Source organism: Ambystoma mexicanum, chromosome 12 (genome assembly GCF_040938575.1).
Source record: "Ambystoma mexicanum isolate Mex_15411 chromosome 12, UKY_AmexF1_1, whole genome shotgun sequence".
NCBI lineage: Eukaryota > Metazoa > Chordata > Amphibia > Caudata > Ambystomatidae > Ambystoma > Ambystoma mexicanum.
Genome location: NC_090936.1, coordinates 1,228,145,662 through 1,228,166,732, shown reverse-complemented (window position 1 = coordinate 1,228,166,732; position 21,071 = coordinate 1,228,145,662). Strand labels below are relative to the sequence as shown.

Here is a 21,071-nt window from a genome sequence, read left to right as displayed (position 1 = left end):
GAGAGAGGCCCCAGCCGAAAACAGAGATCTACCCCCAGCTTGTTTCTTAGAAAAACGACTGACCCTGAGGGAGTTAGAGGTAGAGGAGCGAAGAGCTTGAGAGCGGAGGGATAGCTGAAGGTATTTGGACCCAGGCACCAGAAAGCCTTGTGAACAATGCAGAGGGCTTTAAATGTAATCCTTGCATCAACTGGGAGCCAATGAAGAGATTTCAGAGCTGGAGAGATATGATCCCAGGTCTTAAGGCCAAGGACAAGTCTCGCAGTCCTGTTCTGGATTAGTTGCAGAGGGCAGAGAGAAGAGGCGGGTTGATTTAGAAAGAGGCTGTTACAATAATCCAACCTAGAGAGAACCAGAGCTTGGGAGACAGTGAGCTTCTGGGGGAAGGAGAGGAAAGGCAGAGTACCTCTGAGGAGGTGCAATAGGAAGTTGGACTTTTTAGAAACATCAGAGATGTGGGCGCAGAAGGAAAGAGTAGAATCAAAGATGACCCTGAGGTTCTTAACCTCGCAGGTGGGGGTAGGAGGAGGGCTAAGGGAGGCCGGCCAGAGAGTAAGGGGAAAGGATGGAGAAGGTGTGCCGATGAGGATGATCTCAGTCTTGCTGGCGTTCAGACAAAGACCATTGGCAGAACACCAATCTTGAATGGCAGTGAGGCAATCAGAGATGAGAGAGGGAGAGGAGGTGGCCGAGGGCAGTCTGAAGACGAGTTGAGCATCGTCAGCGTAGCACTGGAAATTTGAGCAGAAAATGGCAATGCAGTGGGCGAGAGTTGCCAGGTATAGGTTAAAAAGCCAGGGCGAGAGGTTACGCCCCTGGGGAACACCACAAGTAGAGAGGGAGATAGAGGATAGGAAGGACCCAAGTTTGACCTGGGAGGATCAGAGAGGAAAGAGGTCAGCCAAGCCAGAGCCTGATCGGTGATACCCAGGTTATCACGGAGACGGTTGAGCAGGATGGTATGGTCGACCGTGTCAAAAGGCAGATGAGAGATCGAGTAGGATGAGGACAGAGGGAATGTTAGAGTCAAGGTTGGAGAGCAGATCTTCAAAGATGTACAGCAGAGCAGTTTCCGTGCTTATGGCAGCTCTGACGCCGGATTGGTGGTCATGGAGACAGCCAACAGAATTGGAATGAAGGGTAAACTGAGATGGCCAGCTTTTCCAGGAGTTTGCCAAGAAAGGGAGTAATGGAAATTGGGCGATAGTTAGCCGGACAGGAAGGCTCAGCTGGGGGTTTCTTGAGGAAAGGATGCACAAGGGAGTGCTTCAGAGGGGAGGGGAAGGATCCTGAGGTGGAGGAGTGGTTGTAAAGGTCAGCAAGGGCCGGAGCGATGGTGTCAATGTGGTCCTTGATGGTTTTAGGGGAACAGGGATGAAACTGTTGTGATGAGGTTTTCATAGATCTGACTTGTCTGATGACCTCATCGGAGGAGAAAAGAGGAAAGGACAAGAAGGAGGGTGGGAGGTGGCTGAGAGAGGGTCAGCAGACACAGACTGAGAGGGTGGACAGGAGCCTTAACACAACGGACCCTTGCCCTAGGTCTGTTGTGTTACTGTCTCAGTGTCCTCTATTGAGATCTCTACTTCTCCACATCTTAAGCTACTCCTTCAAACCTCTGGTCTCTCAGCACTCTTGCACCACCAGTCCCATACGATCAGTTTATGGCTTTCTTCAATTTATTTAGTATTTATAATGCGCCTATACAGCAAAAGGTGTTTCAAGGCACCTTGTCAATATCTGAGGTGTCCAGAATGGCCTCCTTCCTTATTCATTTAGTCCTTTATAAAGCGCTCTAAACCCTTAGGAATCAATTTTCAGGTGACCTAAGAATACAAAACGCAGGCATGACAGTACATCAATATTTGCTTGTTACATGTGAGTTTGTCAGCTCAATAGGTAAGGACAAGTTAACAGTACGCTCTAGTTTTGCAATATATTCACAGAAAAGCCAAGTTTTTAGGTGCTTACAGAACGCCCAGTAAGAGAGCTCAGATCTTGGTGATAATTTAAATCTTGGAGTGGTGAGGCCTTGCGTGTAGGTAGAGCGGGTGGGTCTGGTGGATTGAGTTTTGGGGCAGTGTTAGCCATACACTTGGGTGATGGCAAGAGTTTTGAACAGGATGCAATCGTGGGTCAGCAGCCAGTGCACTTTTCCTCTGAACGCCAGAAATACGATATTTCTTCGGGATGTCATACCTAATTAAATTCCCTGACCCTAAAAGAGGGCTGTATATATGAGATTCCGCTTCAGTGTTTTGCTGACAAGGGAAATTTTAGAAATTCGCTCTGGTACTACACAGAGAATTCCCTGTCGCTTTGTCACAGTAATGAAGCATCTGAAACACTGAAGCATTTGCTATTAAATTGTCAGGCATTGGTAACACAACGACTGGCGATCTTTGGTAAATTGTCCATGACCCGTCAAGAGTTGATACTGAAGATCATTGGTGGAATATGCTTTATGGCAAATTGAATGCATTGAAATTGACTACAGTGAAATTCTTGCATGAAGTCTGTAATCTGCCTGCAGCCAAATAATCTCACCAACTGAACAAATGTAAAAAGGGAAAACTTGTTCGAAGAGACAACTGGTATATGTTGCTGTAAATGTATGTATGTTCTAGTTAGGATTGGCCTAACATCAGCTCAGATGCTGTATATTCTGTACGTGAAACAGGGTTTTTAACTTTATTCTATCTTATCATTTTTTTTTAAAATTGAATTTGAATATTTTCCTTTTTGTATTAAAAAATGTATTTTGTGTTTTATCTTGTAAAGGTTTATATTCTGTAAACCAAACGCAAAATAAAAAAAATTAAAAAAACACATTTCTTCGGGATGTTCAGAGCTACTCTCAGGGCACTGTTTTGAATAATTTGCAGCTTGTTGATGTTACGAGTACAAGAGCCAGCAAATAAGGAGCTGCAATAATCGAGCCTGGATCTTATTAGTGCTCTTGCTAACGTGATGCAGCTGTCAGAAGAGAGGAAAGGTTTACAAGCATTAGTTTAGAAGTATAGGCTGCCGAGGATGCAATTGCATTTACCTGCTTGGCTAGAGAAAGGTTAGAGTCCAAATAGACCCCAAGGGTTTTGACTTCCTGTGAGTCTGGGATAGAATTGCCATCAATAACAAATGATTTGTAGGCTATATCGAGATGGTATGGTAGACCTCACCTAAAGTGTTTGTGTCAATGGAGTAGTCTCCTGTAATGGGAAGGAGGATCTGGGTACCATTCGCATAATTTATATAGGAGATACCCGAAGTATCAAGAAGGTCGAAAAGTGGCTTTGTGAAAACATAGTAAAGAGTGGGTGGTGTAAGGAAGGCATGCTATCAAAGTAAGACAGAGATAACTGACCTCAGTTCAAGGTTGTTTATTGACCTTTATCAAGGGTATGATAAATGCCTATCCAAACCTAAATCTAAGATGGGAGCAAGCTACGACCATCAAACAATAATAATCATGCATTCCTAGTGGAGTTGCGTCAAAATAAAAGGGCCTATACTTGATTATCAGGGAAGCCTTGCTTCAGAGCACTCTACTGGCAGCCAGTGCTACTACCCGCTGGCTTATCAGGTAAACCTTATTCTATAGCGGCCTCTAGAAATATCCTGTGGCTGCACCGTTGAATCAATCAATCAATCAATCGCCTAATTGTATAGCACACTTTCACCAAAGGCATCATGGCGCTTGTATGCCAAACAAGCCTTGCTTCAGTGCACTCTACTGGCAGCCTGTGCTACTGGCAGCCTGTGCTACTACCCGCTTGTTTATCAAGTAAACCTTGCTCTACACCAGCCTGTAGTAATAATCTGTGGCTGCACCTTTGTATGCAAAACAAGCCTTGCTTCAGTGCACTCTACTGGCAGCCTGTGCTACTACCCGCTTTTTTATCAAGTAAACCTTGCTCTACAGCAGCCTGTAGGAATAACCTGTGGCTGCACCCTGGAATGCCAAACAAGCCTTGCTTCAGTGCACTCTACTGGCAGCCTGTGCTACTACCCGCTTGTTTATCAAGTAAACCTTGCTCTACAGCAGCCTGTAGGAATAACCTGTGGCTGCACCCTGGAATGCCAAACAAGCCTTGCTTCAGTGCACTCTACTGGCAGCCTGTGCCACTACCCGCATGTTTATCAAGTAAACCTTGCTCTACAGCGGCCTGTAGGAATAACCTGTGGCTGCACCCTGGAATGCCAAACAAGCCTTGCTTCAGTGCACTCTACTGACAGCCTGTGCCACTACCCGCATGTTTATCAAGTAAACCTTGCTCTACAGCGGCCTGTAGGAATAACCTGTGGCTGCACCCTGGAATGCCAAACAAGCCTTGCTTCAGTGCACTCTACTGGCAGCCTGTGCCACTACCCGCATGTTTATCAAGTAAACCTTGCTCTACAGCGGCCTGTAGGAATAACCTGTGGCTGCACCCTGGAATGCCAAACAAGCCTTGCTTCAGTGCACTCTACTGACAGCCTGTGCCACTACCCGCATGTTTATCAAGTAAACCTTGCTCTACAGCGGCCTGTAGGAATAACCTGTGGCTGCACCCTGGAATGCCAAACAAGCCTTGCTTCAGTGCACTCTACTGGCAGCCTGTGCCACTACCCGCATGTTTATCAAGTAAACCTTGCTCTACAGCGGGCTCTAGTAAGTTTGTGGTAATGCGCCCTTGAAAATCAGGCCAGCAGCCTAGTTTCAAAGGGACATTTAATAATAGAAGAAGCAGATCAAGCCTCAAAATGTGCACTTGCCACTAGCCACTGGAGAGTCAGAACTACTTTTGGCAAATAAGAAATGGTGTGATCTGTGCGTGTGGATAACAGAGGGCGCAAGTGATGTTTTTTTTACGCCTGGCTAGCAGTTTACAACTGGACCATTGACCCTTAATGATTGAAATCTGCAATGGTGGAACATGATTTTAAAATATATAATGTCATGTATGAGCTCATGAGCAGTGCATCGCAAAGGTGAATGATGGTAGCGTTGCTAACCAGGACTGCTTATTAGGCAAGCATGACCTATGGTGTCATGGTGTTTGCAGGCTATAATTAAGGCTCTGCTGCACTGTAATTGGTAGGTTGCGTCTCTTGCTTGGTATACTTAGGTTACTTAACTCTTTAAAACCTTGTAAACACCATTCCGTGCATGTATTGAGCAGGCGGCACAGCGTACATATTAAAGCACACTGAACAGCAAGTGTTACATTTTTTCCTGCACACCCGAGACACTTGGATGAACCTGCAATCATTGCTCACTTAACATTTATGTAATGCCACTGGGGGCATTAATCACAGTAACAAGGTCTTCCCGGTGACCAACCCTTCATGTTTTAGTTGTTAAACTATAAATGGGTTTCCCTCTGTCTTTTTGGAGAAATCCCACAAGCAAAACCTCGCTGACACAAACAGAGAAACAAAGCCTACTAAAAAAGTTACGCTGTCCACCCACGTGTCCTTTACTTGTGCCCTGAAAATCTGCACAATCCGGGTTGAATAGCTGCACCAGTCGAAAGGATTGCAACCTCTCTTGCCACATCCTGGGTAAATACTCATGTCCTACTTGTCATGTCATAATTTCCCCTCCACACCCCCAGGTCTGGCCTTCAACAATACTCTGGTTTATAAAGATAACTTGAAAAAAACACATACCATAGTGTCTGTCACTCAAGTATATACATCCTTATTGAACTACGTTATTGGCAGGCTGTTTTGAGACAGAAAGTATGAAGATAGCAGCAACGGGGAAAACATTGATTGGAGGGATACTACTATATTGTTTGATGAATTGGACATCACACAGATGATCATTAAGGTTAAATCCCTGAGAGCACCAGGACTTGATAGCGTGCCAAATATTGCAATTAAACAAAAAACACCCAATTATGGGCAAACATTCGGTTTTCTTGTTTGAGGAAGGTCATTGACAGTGGACAGATACCTAAAAGTTAGTGTCGATCTATCCTTATACCGGTCCATAAAAGAGGTGCATTAACTGATCCTGGCAATTTTAGACTGTTTGCAATGCTGGATTCCAGTTGGAAGAACTTTTCCAGAGTACTCCTGAAACACCTTAACAAATGGACCGAGGAAAAGAAGTTGCTTAGCCTTCTACAAACAGGATTCCAAGCAGGTTGCAGCACAGTGCATAGTACATGGGCTGTACGGATTCTTGTGGCAGCAGCAGCCCGTAGAGATAACAGCTGCCTGTATACATACTTCATAGACTACTCCTGCGCCTTTGACTGTACTTCGGGACCGTCTCTGGGCTAAACTTACAAAATTGGGAATTTTTGCTCCAATTTATCCAGTCGCTATATACAAAACACCAGAGTGACAGTAAACAGAATAAACAGGGATGTGTACATGCCCCCCGCCCTTTACATCTGTACGCGTCGGACCTCAGCACCTATTTAGATAAGTGCAATAGTTAAACCCCGCCCCCAAGTTAGCAAGTAGCCCAGTGGGGTGGCTGTGATACGCAGATGGCACAGTATTGATCGATCAAACCCCACTAGGTCTCCAGAGATCATTCACATGCCTTAACGAATATGCAAAAGAAAATGTCTTGAAAATGAATTATCATAAAACCAAGATAATGACCCTAGGAGCTGCAAAGCACCGAAGCCTTTCTTTTAGATGGCATATTGAGTGGGAAAGGTTAGAGATCGCCAATACATATGTTTATTTAGGTCAATCCATTTGCACTTATCCTGCCATATCACATTATAAAGAAATAACATGCAAAAGTTCTGGGGCGCTGAGATGTGGGGGATGTGGGATCAATCGAAGCAAAGTTGGAGGTTTATAAAAAGAGCATAATCCCTTGTACATTAAACTCCCTAGAAAGTTTGCCGAGAGGCAGGTCGGATAGTCAAGCACATTAGAGGGAAAATTGCTTTGTTCTATTCTGGGCTTTAAAAGTACTGTTCCAGCGGAGGTTTTACATTTGGAGTTGGTGTTGACATCATTACATACACTCTGGAGACATGCTCGATGTAAATTATTTATCAAACTATAAAATATGCAAAAGCAGAGTGCTACAGTAATGTCCATGATGGCAGCACATGTAAATGAATTGGAACAAGGCACAAGTAAAGTATATAGTAATGGAAACCTACTATAGAAAGAACTCAAGTTGTCAGGCAGGGTCAGGCATTTGATAATGACCACTCACACCGGACTCCATTTGACTGTTTGTTCAACTATAAAAGGTGTGATTTTTCACAGAGGAAAGAGCGAGCTGGGGATGTTGTCTGGACCAGAAAGGCTGGGAAGCAGAGAGCAGCAGGACCTGAAGCCTGGAGGAGAACCGTGTGCTGAGACGTTGGCCCGGTGTTTAGAAGGGGTTGCAGCGTGCCTAGGGAGCTGTGTCTCCAAGGAGCCGGTGCCAGGCATCCTGCTGTTAGCGATCGGAAAAGTGCTTGTTCCCTTAGGACTTGTGCATGTCCCAAGAGAGTCTGAGGGGCAGGTGGTGAGAGCCTGAACTCAACCCAGTGTATCCAGAGAGACCACTCGTCAACGTGGCGCTGCCCGGTGAGTTTCATGTCTATGAGAGAAAAATGATTGACTGGAGCGGGAAAAGACACCGTTGATAAAGCGCCATGGAGTGGAAAAGCGAGAGAAAGCTTCTGAAGCGACACAGAGCGATAAAGTGAAAAACAAGAGAAAATAAAGCGGCACAAAGCAAAAAAGTTGAAGGAAGCGAGAGACAGCTTGTACAGCGTGAAGGAGCAGAGAAGTTAAAGGAAATATTGAAAAGACAGAAAGCGCAAGAATATAGATAGACATTAAGAAGGTGCACCAGAAAGCAAGGAAAGTGCAAGTGTGCACCAGAAAGCAAGGAAAGTGCAAGTGTGCACGAGAAAGCAAGAAAGGTGCAAGTGTGCACGAGAGAGCAAGGAAGTAAAGGAAACAAAAAGGAGAACAAGAAGGGGTGCAGGAAAGACCTGAATGTGAAAGGTTCAAAAGGAAGAGCAAGGAATAAAGAGAGGGGGGCTACATATCAGAGTGTTTGTTTGTTTTATTACTTGTATTGCACTCCAGACCCGTAGGTATAAGAGCGCATTGCATAAGAGAACTTACAGCTTAGTTACACGTAGTATATTCATATTTACATAATACAGTTAATTATACAAAAAAAGAGTCTATATACATAAGAACGTATATATGGCATTGATAGGGACGTCATCTATCAGTATCCTAAAGGAAGCAAATGGTCAGGCACACACGTGTACGCTAGAGAAGGGTCGTCCAGGGTGACCCAGAGGTGGGTTGGATCATGGCTTTACTAATAGAAAGTTTTGCTTGTCGGAATCTTTAAGCCATTTTATGAGATTCTGATGGAATATTATGTAGGATTGTTCCTCTCGTATAGGAGAAGGTAGGGAGTTCCATAGTTGGGCCGCATTGACCATGAAGCTGCGCCCCCCACTCTGGAGAGTTTAAATCTGGGGACTAATAGGCAGTTAGTGCTAGATAGTCTGGTAAGTCTTGTTGGGGTTTTCCTGGTAAATCTCTCAGTCAGGTAACAAGAAGCAGTGTTGTTCAAACATTTATGAACATATGAGGCGGCTTTCAATTGTCTTTTGTCATGTGTTTCATGTGTTGTCAGGCAGTTTAGTCTTCTGGTTTCGGAGATGTGCTCTTTCCTGGAAATTCCAAGGGCAGCTCCAAGAGCATTGTTCTGCAGGGATTGGATTTTTTTAGTGATCTCCTTGTTAGCACCGATGTATAGAGCGTTACAGTATTCCAGCTTCAACAGAACAAGTGCTCTGGCTAGGGTCAGGCAGTGGTTATTGGACAATAAGGGTTTGCCTGCTATAATCAATTTGCAAGTATATGCAATGGAAGATGCCATTACACTAACTTGCTTCTTGGAGGAAAGGGTGGAATCCAGGTAAAAACCCAGTGTTTTCACCTCACTGGCCACTGTGATGGGGTTGTTATCAATGTTAAGGTAGAGTATTTGGGTCCTAGTTTGTTGAGGGTTGAGGGGGTACCCAGGATGATGATCTCCAACTTATCATCATTCAGGCATAGTCCATGGGTGGCCATCCATGCCTGGATGAGATATACCTTGTTCACCAAGGCCAAATTCTTTTCGTAATTCCCAGAAAGCGGAATGAGAATCTGGGTATCATCAGCATAGTTTGTGTAGGTGACACCAAGATTGTCCAGATAATCGAAAAGGGGCTTCGTGAAAATGTTATATAAGGTAGGAGGGACATATGATCCTTCGGGCACCCTGCAGGTGATGGGGATAGGATCTGCAGCTGCAGTAGTGGAGAAGACCCTCATGGTCCTGTTGTTGAGAAAGGATTGTATACATGTTATGGCTTCCTCTGAGAAATGGGCAACTGAGTCCAAGTGGCTGCAAAGGACCTTGTGGTCCACAAGGTCAAATGCAGCCGATAAGTCCTGAAGGAGGAGTCGGGGTGAGTTCCCTTTGTCCCTAAGCTCGTCAATCTGGGCCTTGAGGTCTATTAAGGCTGTTTTGGTGCCATGCTGTGTCCGAAAACCGGATTGGCATGCTCCTAGCAAGAGGTTGGATTCCAGGTGTTTCTGTATTTGGATGTAGGCAATTTTATCTATAATTTTCAGGAGAAATGACAGTGTTGTAATTGGTCGGTAGTTGGTGGGTATGGCTGGATCTAGAGTCTGTTTTTTTAAGTAAGGGGAGCACTCAAGATTCTTTGATGTTACTTGGTATAGTGCCAGAGGAGAATGAAGCATTAATGAGTTTGGTGATGAAGGGTGAGAGGTCTCTGGCTGCATCCTTTATCAATTGGGCTGGACATTGTCCACCCTGACAGTTGGATGGTTTGAGCGAGAGTATAATCTTTTCAGTCTCAATGACGGAGACTCTAGAGAACTTGAATTGAGAAGGGCGTTCCGTGTTGTTAGTTTGGAATTTGTGGAGATGTGAGGGGCGGTACTGGATAGTGATTTTTTTGTTGGCAATTTTCTCTTGTAGGTTAATGACTTTGTTAGTTAATGCGTGCTGTATATTTGAGCATCAGGGTTTATCTTTCACAGTTGTCTGGCACTGGGATGGGGGCTTCTAATTCTTTTAAGATGACAAAGAGTTCCTTCGTACTTGAGTTGGCTTTTGCTATTCTATTGTTATAGGTTTCACATTTGGCCAGGAGTATTTCGTGCTTATAGAGTGAAGTTATAGTACTGAGGTTAATTTTGTTTTCCTCCGAAGGTAGCAGTCTCCAGGATGCCTTGCATGGCCTCTTTTTAGTGCGAATAGTTTTCAGGTGTGGGGTGTACCTGGAGTTGAGATGGGCTTTGGGCTTGCTTTGTCTCATTTTGTATGGTGCAATTAAGCCAAGGGAGGTAGTCATGATTTTATAATTTCTTTTTTTAATTTTTTTTTTTTTATTGACGTTTAGCAGAAATCAATCTACTTTTTTCAATTTATAAAAATACATTTCATAAATTCATACTGAGTTACAGAAAGGAAACATTCTAAATTATTTACAAACATAAAACCTTTAACTATTTACACAAATCAAATAAAATAAATGAAATAATATCAGTAACATCAAATCTATCAAAGGAGTGGGCAAATTCTTCTCCACGCTCAGTCATTCGCTATTGGGATAGTTAACTGATATACATTATATCTCGGTTCAAAGTTTATCAGAATTCTGTAACATATAAAAAAAGCATCTATTACATAACCAGATCGCACACTATCTATTTCAATCTTCCAAAAAAAGAGTAGTAAGAAAATTCACCGAAGCTAGAATAGCATATGCCAACATGATTACTGTTCCAAAAACCAACAAAGCACGTGCTGGTGGCACAAGCTTCCCCACCATGGCTGCCACCCACTGGAACGCCTTACCACCACACCTTAGGCTAATTGAATCCCATGGTGCCTTTCGCAAGGCCATCAAAACCAAGCTCTTTGTGTAAACCTGCAGGCCTCACGTGCACATCCCCAACAATTTGTATGTTTACTGCTAATGTATGTACCAATGTGTTCTGTAACGTTTAACTTCAAGAATACTTGATGGGCGGCTTTTGTAACCCTTAAATATGCCTTCTTACGATCCGCTTTAAGCGCCTCAATGCCCTCGGGCTGTAGTGCGCTCTACAAATGTAAAAAATAAATAAATAGAATTAGGCTCATATTGTCAGAGTTAAGAAGGAAAGCCCCTCTAAGTTCAGGCTGCACATTTGCAACTACAGCCATGTGCTTCTCACACAATTTGTTTCTCAGGGGAATCAGTGCTGCACATTCTAGAATTAGATGTTCTAAGGTTTCTTTTTGTGCTAGATCACTCACTGCAGAATCTACTGAAATTATCCGTCACACCGATTTGTTTACGTTGGGCCAAGACATCTCGGGTGGGCCATAAGTTAAATCGCATTCTAACAATTGGCATGCGTATTTGTGGTGAGGGGGCTTTAGTCAGATAAGATTCAACAACCCCCATTCTCTTTTCAACATAGCATTTGTTATTAAAGTGCTTATATTGCAGGAATAATGAACGAGTGTGAATCCAATCTTGGAGGAAGATTTTCTTTTTAGCTCTTACAGGATTCATTATAAGGGTTTCCAAGTTAACATCTGCCATAGCCAGAACTTGATAAACATATTTAGTCCATTTCTGGATGAACACATGATTCGATGTAAACAAATAAGACGATAACACAGCAAGAATTGACATTTCATTGGTATTTACAAGACATTTACGCAGTAGAGCACAAAGTTGCGAATGGCATTTTGCACTTAGGGATATAAGACCCAACTCATATCTCAAACGTGAACCAGGAGTGGATTGTGGTACATTGAGAATCTGTCTCCAGAATTTAGCTTCTAGTTTATTCAAACATTGGGTAGAAGTGATAGCTCTTGGCTCTAACCCATACAACAATGAAGGAGAAAATTGTTGCCAAAAGAGGAGCGCCAGATTAATGGTGAATTTGCCATATTCATAAAGTATTAGTTTAGTTTGGGATATGGCTGACGTTAATTTGTCTTGCAAAGTGTGTATATGCACTGAGGCAGAGGTGTTGCCTTCAAAGGTAAACCCAGGTATCTGTAGTGAGACACAACATCTAAGGTGATGTCTTTGACCCTCCATACAAATTTATTTCTGTGAGTTAGTTTGGGGGTGTATACTACTATTTGTGCCTTTTTTACATTCATTGACAGTTCATTTTCATCAAAGTAAACAGTAAGTACAGATAGTAGCTTTTGCAACCCTATCGGGGTCTTAGAGATAAGAACAAGATCATCAGCATACCATAATGCTTTTATTGCAATCAAATTAATTTTTGGAGAGTCTGATGCAATAATGGAGAAAATGTCTCTTACATCATGAATGAAGAAATTAAAGAGGGCCGAAGCCAGGATACAACCCTGCTTCAGCCCTCTTGAAGTTCCTATTACAGCAAACAACAATCCCATAAAGGTCACACAAACCTGTGTGGAGGTTGAAGAATGCAACATGAAGATGATGTCAATCAGACCGTAGGGACATTGGGCTTTGATCAATTTCTCAATTAGTTTCACTCTTGAGACAGAGTCAAATGCACTTAAATCAATAAATGCAAAGAACAATGATGCATTTGTATTTTTGCCTGTTCTTTTAAAGCATTAAGTATCATTAGATTGACTGCAGTCCCAAGACCTGGAACAAAGCCTGTCTGATTTCGATCACGACAGTTGGATGACTGTGTCCATTTATTGAAATCTCTTAAGACTAAACGATTAAAGATTTTGCCCGAAGAGTCCAAAAGAGCTATCGGTCGATAATTTGACGGTGTTCCACGATCGCCCTTTTTAAAGATTGGTACTATAAGTGAAGTACGCCATGAGTCTGGGATTTTCTGTGAGGTAAGGATTTGATGAAAAATATTATTGAGTATGGTTGCCCAATATTTGGGATGCTGTTTTAGCATGTGGTTGGTGATTCCATCTGGTCCAGCAGCCCGTGAGGAAAATGATTTCATAATGAGTTCCTCTATTATGGTCTCCGAGCATTCCAAGTTCCACGATGATGTAGATTGTGTTTTGTAGTGAAACGAATCAAAGGACTTGTACGCATATAGATCTGAAAAATGTGCAATCCACTGATTTTCAGATGCTCCGTTTAATTGTGACTGGAATTGTTTATGATTTGAATTTAACAATTGCCAGATTTGAGCAGAGTTTTTATTAGATGTTGCCACTAAGAAAGCTTCACCATCTTGCTGGAACAGTTTACCTTTATAAGATCTAGACCAAATTCTAAAACGAGATTTGATGATTTTACGCGCTTTGATCCTCTCAATCAATGGTAGATGGTTAATAGCTCGCAATTCTCTACAATATGCTTTCTTTGCCTGTTGCATATGCAGGTCAAATGTATGATTGTGTTTACTCCTGGTAGGAATATAAATATTTTTATACAATGACAATGCATAGGATTGTGGTTGACATGATCTTAGCTGCTCATTCAATGTTTCGTTTAAAGATAACAGAAACTTTGGAGTCAACTTGAAGCGAGTTTTAGCATTGTTTATACTTAGAGCTTGAGACATCCAAGAGCGCTTTTGTTGATCATCAGGGCTATTCCTAGGCCAAGTTAGCATTAACATGTGGTGATCACTTGCAGACTGCGTTATTATTTTGAAACTTGTTGACTGCATGAATTGCGCATCAGATAAATAAATGTAATCAATCGTACTTGATGATACAACTCTCTGCCAGGTAACATGAGATGGTATGTCACCAGGTAGAGAGCCATTGGCCATTCTCATGCCAAGATGGTTCATGAAGCTGTTCCATTTATTTATTTCTTGGGTTTTCTTCCCACTGGGTGTTTTAATGCAATCGAGATTAAGATCTCCATCTAGGATGATCGATGTAATTCCATTGGTTTTTCAATCAATTCAAATAACAGACAAGTCTCTAAAGAAAAGGCCATCTGATATTGCTCCGGGGTTTCTATATAAATTAATTAAAGCCAGGTCTTGGGCGTCAAGTGTGATTCTAGCAAGTTGGATATAGCTGTTCGGACTAACCCATGGATGTAATTTAATAGCTGAACTAGATTTAACAGCTACTAAGAGGCCCGCCATAGGGCGACCCTTCTCCGCTAATATCGCTGGAATGAAGGCTAGGTCATGATTATCCCATGTAGGAGGAGTAGTCATCCAGGTTTCCTGAAGGATTACTATGTCCGCTTCAGAGAGATTGATGTTTTGTTCCCATTGCAAATGGCCATTACCCCTCGTATTCCAGTTTACAAGTGTAAGAGAACTTGATTGTTTTTCGGAAACTCCTTGCTGCAATGATGGTTATGCTTGGGCATTAATATAATGACCAGTGATCACTTTTTGGTCCAAAGCGCAGTAAGTGCAATGACACTCAGTTATGCAGCAATTTTTAGACATTTGTGTCTCAGACAATGTTTCATAGTTCTTTCTTTCGGGATCTTGAGCCAAATGGAAGCCCATTCTGAATAATTCAATTTTTGCTCCCCATAACGTGTTCATCACTAGACCAGATTTCATCCATAACCGAACTATGGATAAATTCACATCACAAATGAATTCCACTTGGTCAATGTCCGCTGAGGTCAGATCTTCTAGTTCAGGAATATCATTAAAGATATTGAGAACACTTGCTCTTGATAGATCATACTGTTGATGGGGGTCTGCTCGACATTTCAATATTAGCGTATGGCGATTGGCAATGACATTTTTTTTAGGATCTGGCTTCTGCTGTTTATTATTGGAGCCTTCTGTCGTGCGTTGGCTTTTGTGTTGAGGGTTTTTCGCAAAAATGGGAGTTCTTTGACTTAATGCAAAATCATTGGAAGAGACATTGCTGTTTGTATGTGTAACTCTGGGCTCTGGATTTCTTAATTGAGCGTTATGATTCGGTGCCAGGTTATGCTGCGCAAAGTAATTTTCAATAGCTGTCTTCATGATCTCGTTTTGTTCATTCGTCGTGTAAGATGAATTACCTTCGTTAGTATAACTTGCGGGGAGTTCATTGAAGTAAATTGCTGCGGTTTTTCCATGATCACCTGCTGCTTCAATTTCGGCTGCATTTCACTTACTTTAGAATCTTGTGGAATTGCAAAAGAAGCTTTCGGAACAGTTGCATTTACAGGAACTGCCGCATTTATTTCAATTGCGCGTTGTGAAAGATATGCATCAACCGCAGCTTTGATTGCATCACTCTGGGTATGCATTTGTTTTGAGTTCGATGCTTGCTGCAGAATCGCCAGCTGAGGTACGATAGCCACTGCATTCGAGGATTTCTCTCAGGGACCTTGTGGATTTGGTAGATTGCAGGGACATCGTCCTCCAGAGCAATAACAAGTTAGTTCAGAGGAGAGTGGTTCGTTGGGAGACAGGACAGGTTTTCAGTTTGTCTTGGGGGAACTTTATTTTTAAGCAATTGTCCATCCACAACAGTTTGTTTACAAGTTTTTTTCATGGATTTGGTTAAATCAATTGTGAGAGAGCGAGATGGAGGATTATAAGCTTTCGCTGTTTTGTTACTTGGTTGATAGGGTTTGGTGATGAGGTGCCTTGCTTTACCTTTAGCACGGGGGCGTTTACTAAAAACGCCATAGACTACCTTATTTACTTGCTGCTTAACCATTGATGGATTATTGTCCACACTTAACCACAATGAGTTAGGATCCACTATTGTGGGAATATCAGATTCGATTGGGTGGATGATATGGTCAAAAGAAGGTAGAATTTTCACTTGTCTTGTTGAGATCGTTGATGGTATCTACACATTTGGAATTGCCCTAGTGATTTCATTTTCCACTGAAACATCCTGTAAGGGCAACAATCTTTGATGAGGATGTGTTTTAATCCATGTTATAATTTTATCAATCTTTTCTGATTGTATATTGATTTTTAACTCGAGTAAACTTTGGATTGTTGAGTTTACCGCCACCAATGTAATTTCAAGTAGACCAGTATTTGAAGTTGTTGTCACTTTTTCTCTAGAGGAGGCTCGATGTCTGGGAGTTGGAAGAAAATATGAGGCCGCTAGAGAAATAGAGGAATCCATTGAACATCGTTGACGGTAATCCGAGGTTGTAGAGTGCGGAGATGAAATTATTTCTTGAATGCTTGCATGAATTGAGACTTCAGAGAACACTTCTTCATTACTCTTGGAGTCTGAAATTTCCTCAATTTGATCTAATTGCGGTCGCAATGGTTTATCTTTTTGAGAGATCTTAAGTGCTTGTAACATTGTGTTATCAGATACTGGGAGCTACTCACAATTTTGGGATTCTTCGTGATTTGTTGACAAGCTCTTGGGGCGCTAGACTGTGCTAGGGTATCAACAGATCCTTGAGCTGTGGCTTTTGATGAATTTTTTTAATTCTTCTTGGCTCGTTAAAGCTGCTTTGGGGGAACCAGACAGAAGTATGGAAGGGGTGACGGCTTGAGCCGTGTAGTTTGGTGAATTCTGAAACCCTTCCTGATTCGTCATTGTTGCGGAAAGAGACTATCTGTAAGGCAGAAGGAGTGGTATCCTGAGGCGTAATTTTCAGCGGAGGACAGAACTGTCTAATGTCCTTGCTCCAGGTACGTGTTTTCACTTGATTTTTGACTCGAGGTGTGAGTGTAGTAGATGTACATGAGGACACTCTTTGTGATTTATCTTTTGCCTTACTCGAGTCAACACGCAACGGGGTGCCTATTTGAGTAACTGAATTAGGCATATTTGACTTAAGGGTATACGGTTGCATGAGCAACAAAAAAACCTCTCAAATGATTAAGCTAAACTTCTACCTTTCTACCTTAACAATTAAATGAGGCAAACGCAGAGCAATAATGCAACAGAGATAGAAATGACTTACAACTGTAAGAGCATATAAGTATATTCACCCCTAGAGGACATCAAATGGTACGTTGTTTATCTATGAGCAGGAGTTTCCGGCCTCAGCGCCGCAGCTCCGCGGCAAAGCGGAACTTGAGGGAACTTGCTTGGGTGTGCGCACGCAGTGCGTGCGCATCCCAGGTTAAATAGGTACCGCCTCCAAATGCAGGTGAACAAGCCTAAACAGTGGAAAATAACAGTAAACAAACGTTCAGTATATATTTTAAGCGAGATAGTAGAACTATCAAATGTCACTGCTGTGTGTTCACCTTGTGGGCAATGACGTTCGCTTTGAAAGAGTCCAAAAATCGCAATCCGTGCGAAGCGTCCAAACGTCCCTGGAGCAGCAAAGAGTCTCGCGGCAAAGCAGGACTTGAGGTGACTTGCTTGGGTGCGTGAATATTCATTCCCTAGTGTCTCCGGGCCCAGGTTTTCTGGCAGGGAGTTAAGTGTGGGGAGAATCAAGGGGAGTAAGCTGTCGGGGGTAATGTTTTTCTTATTCCTGGTTTGTGTGACGATATATAACGGCATGTTTGTTGGTTGCTAGGGAGAATGCTACAATGTGGTGGTCCGACCAGAGCTGGGGGAGTCGATAGACGAGATAGAGATGTTGCAATGGTAATCTGCCACCCAGTCCAATATTCTCCCTTTGGTGTGGGTTGGGTGGAGTACTATCTGGGTAAATCCAAGTTCAATAACAGTGTTGGCCACATTAGAAGCGTGCAAGTCGTTGGAATCATTAAATCCTAGATTAATGTCCCCTAAAAGGATGACTTGTGAGGAGTTTTTCAGATTATTTGATAGGATGGTGGAGATGTCCTCCTGGAAAGTACCCATAGGGCCTGGAGGTCTATATAGCAAATGGATTGTGAGAGTCTGAGAATTGTTGATAGATAGCTTGGCTGTGAGGCTTTCACATGACTTGATGTCAAGGGTAGGAACCAGTCTAATTTGGAGGTTAGCTTTAACAATGAGGGCTATGCCTCCGCCACGTGCGTTAATTCGATCGGCTCTTAAAATGGTATATCCATGCAGCTGCGTGTAGCCATGTTTCCGTAATGGCCAAGAGGTCATAATTTTCAGTTTGGATAAGGTCAGATATTTCAATGGCACGTGCAACCAATGATCTGGTGTTTATTAGGGCACATTTGAGATTGGGGCATTTACCTGTCGCTATGCATTGGATTTATGTGGAGTGGGATTTGAGGATGTTATGGGTGCGAGGCCTATGTGCCGACCATGGGCTGCGGCCGTTTCTGGTACTAGTGTTATCGATAACAGTGGAGTGGCTGACTTTCTTTCGGTTAGAGGCGGAGAAGGTTCTGGCTAGAGGTTCAAAGATTTTGGCTAGTCTTGAGCGCAGTCTTCCATTTCAGATGGTCGTATTGCATGGTTGGGTGTATTGGGTGGGAAGAGACTGTGTATTAACATAGTCGTTTATGTTGATCCATGATTTGGTCTGGGGACATTATTGGGTTGTGAGTTGAAGGGAGGTCAGAAATTAGATAGATAATATAATAGCACAAAGACTACTTGTGTTATGAGTTGGAACAGTGGTTGCCCAGCTACTGTCATCTTGAGGGGTGCGTGAGTGTACGCTCAGGATAGTCTAATTACAGGTCGATGGTCAGGTAGGTGCTATAAACAATAGTCTAAACCAGGCGCTAGTCAAACAGGTTTTGTATATTCAAAGCATTTGGTCGAAGTTAGAATGACGTGGTTACAGTACAGTGAGGTTACAATTACAAATGCAGTGGTTCCAAAGATAGGCTGATCCAAAAGTGGTGGCGCAAATAACTTGGGACATTAGAGTAGGCTATTTGAAATATAGGAGGCAGCAGTGAATAGGCTAGTCCAGTATAAAAGTACAATAGAGAGTCAGGTATAGTAAATAAGGTAATAATAATAATAAGGTGTAAAATATTAATAAGGTGCGTCAATTAGACTAGGCTGTTCGAGGTATAGGAGGCAACCGTCAATAGGCTAGTTCAATATGAGAATACAATAGCGAGTCAAGTATCAGGCGCAGGAGGCAGAGGTTAGGCTATTTCCGAATATACAAGTATACAGTGAATAGGCAAGTTCAATGTGCAGTCAGCATTTGTTAAATCAGGGTGTGATGAGCAACTGATAAAGCTACGGAATCAATATGCAAAGCAGTAGTGTGTTGGGCTTAGCGTGAACAGCAATTAAATCATTTATTACAGTAAACACAGGCAGCGTAAGGCAATGTGGCACAGGGATTACAACAAGTATGGTTCATCGTAGGGTAAAAGTTGCAGCAAGTGCAGTCGAAACTGCAGTCAAAGGAGCAGCTAGTATTAGCCATCAGCTTTGTTAGAATACTTAGGGTCTGAGTTATGTGGGTACTTAAGACATGAGTAGGTTGAAAAAGAAAATGGCGCCAATCGAAATGTTCAGAAAGTTAAAGGATGGCGTATCTTGCTGAACGGCTCTGTGCGGCTCTCGTAGGGAACAGTCGTGGTAGAGGCCAGATGTATAAAGCGCTAGTTCAGTTCGGGAACCAGATGTTATTCCTCAGTAATGAGGTGGAGAGGTTGGTCTTACCAGGTAGTTTAGTGTTTCAGCGCCGCCGGAGCGCCAACAGGGGTGCTAACAGGGCCTTTTCTCGCCCGGCGTCTGCTTGCTGGCGGAAGTAAGCAAATAAAATATTCAAACGTTGCTTTGCAGCGGGACGCGAAACCTCGTTTCGATTCGAGATAGCCTCCATTTTAGGTAGGGCACAAATGCATAAAAAGGGTTAAATGCCTGGGGATCAGGATCAGCAAATCAAGGTGAGTTGCAGAAAGTAAGCTGCTCAGAGAGCAAGGAATGCTGCAGGCTTACCTCGACCCCTTGTGTGAGGGAGCACCGTCGTGTGCTCTTCCGGGGATCGCTGCTCCAGCAGCTTGCGGCATCCAGGGCAACGCTGGGGGATGGATGGGCTCCTGCCCTCTCGGGGGAGACGGCTTCTATGTGGAGTGGTCACGCCTAGGAGGAGCAGAGAACCTGGCAGTTTCAAAAGTCTCCGATTGTACCTCACAAGTGAAATGTGTATGAAAGAACTGTATATAAAAAGGAAAGGTACATCCTGACAAGCTGAACTTGTGTTTGAATCCAAGAGGAGCCTAAGCTTGGGGAAGAGAACCATGAGAGGCTTCATGAAGTATACAGCCTTGTTGCCTGGGCAGATAGATGGTACTATGACCCCCTGATTCAGTAGGGCAAGGATAATAGTGTTCTGTATCCCCTCTTCTGCCTCTTGATAAAGGATACTGCTTCACCCGGGTCAACACCGTGCCTGTCTTAAGTGTTATTCAAACTGGGGTCACTCCTTGTAAGTGCCCCACATCATGGGCACTTGTTGTCCAGCGCCTCTCAGGGACCTGCTCCAAGTCTGTATCAGTGAAGGGGGCGGGCCTACGAGAGCCATTAAAGGACATTGCACTTTCCGATACTGCACCATAATGTCACAAGGGATAGAAATCGCTAGCACAATCTCGCCATCAACAGGTCGATCCTCAAACAAGTCTGGATCAGTCACTTCCTTAAGAGGCATGGGAGGGTCAATACACAACAATGTCCACTACTCGTACCCTTCTGAGTCAGTTCCAATTAACACAATCCTCCTAGCTGACACCACCAGAGCCTCTAAGTCCAGGCACATTATTGTCCCTGCCACCAATTCAGCAGTTACCACAGGCCGGAAAATGAAGTCTGATGGCACTCGCCAACAAGCCTTGCCAATTTGGGGCACCGCCTCGAGAAGCACTATTATGCCATACACAAACATGTCCGGGTCCATGGGAATACCGTGAACCACAGCCTCTGCTTCCCTTGCATGTATGATGATCATTGCTCTTATGGCACACATGCCTGGGATGGCACACACTACTCCTTGGTCTGTGAAGGAGATGGTCCTATTCAACTTGCTTAACAGGTTGTGCACCAACAAATTTATCGGGGAGGTCTCAGAATGCAACAGGGGTGCACGTATTAACGTTCCTCCTATTTTGATATCCACACCTTTTGCGTAGGGAACCTTGGCGATAGCCCCAGAGAAGCCCTGCATGTCAAGAGCTTCACCCGATAGTGGGAGGTTTCCCTCACTGATGCATGATTTAGTAGCACCTCTGTCAACCATGAAGATTATGCTACCCATCTCAGTACCCACTAAGGTTTCCTCGTCAGGATGGACAGGACTGGG

General features: G+C 43.3%; 1 protein-coding gene across 3 annotated transcripts in view; it reads right to left on the bottom strand.

Annotated features, from left to right (window-relative positions):
• Nucleotides 1-21,071, bottom strand: part of SLC41A2 (solute carrier family 41 member 2) — a 705,927-nt gene that overhangs the window by 663,377 nt on the left and 21,479 nt on the right. The window lies entirely within an intron of this gene.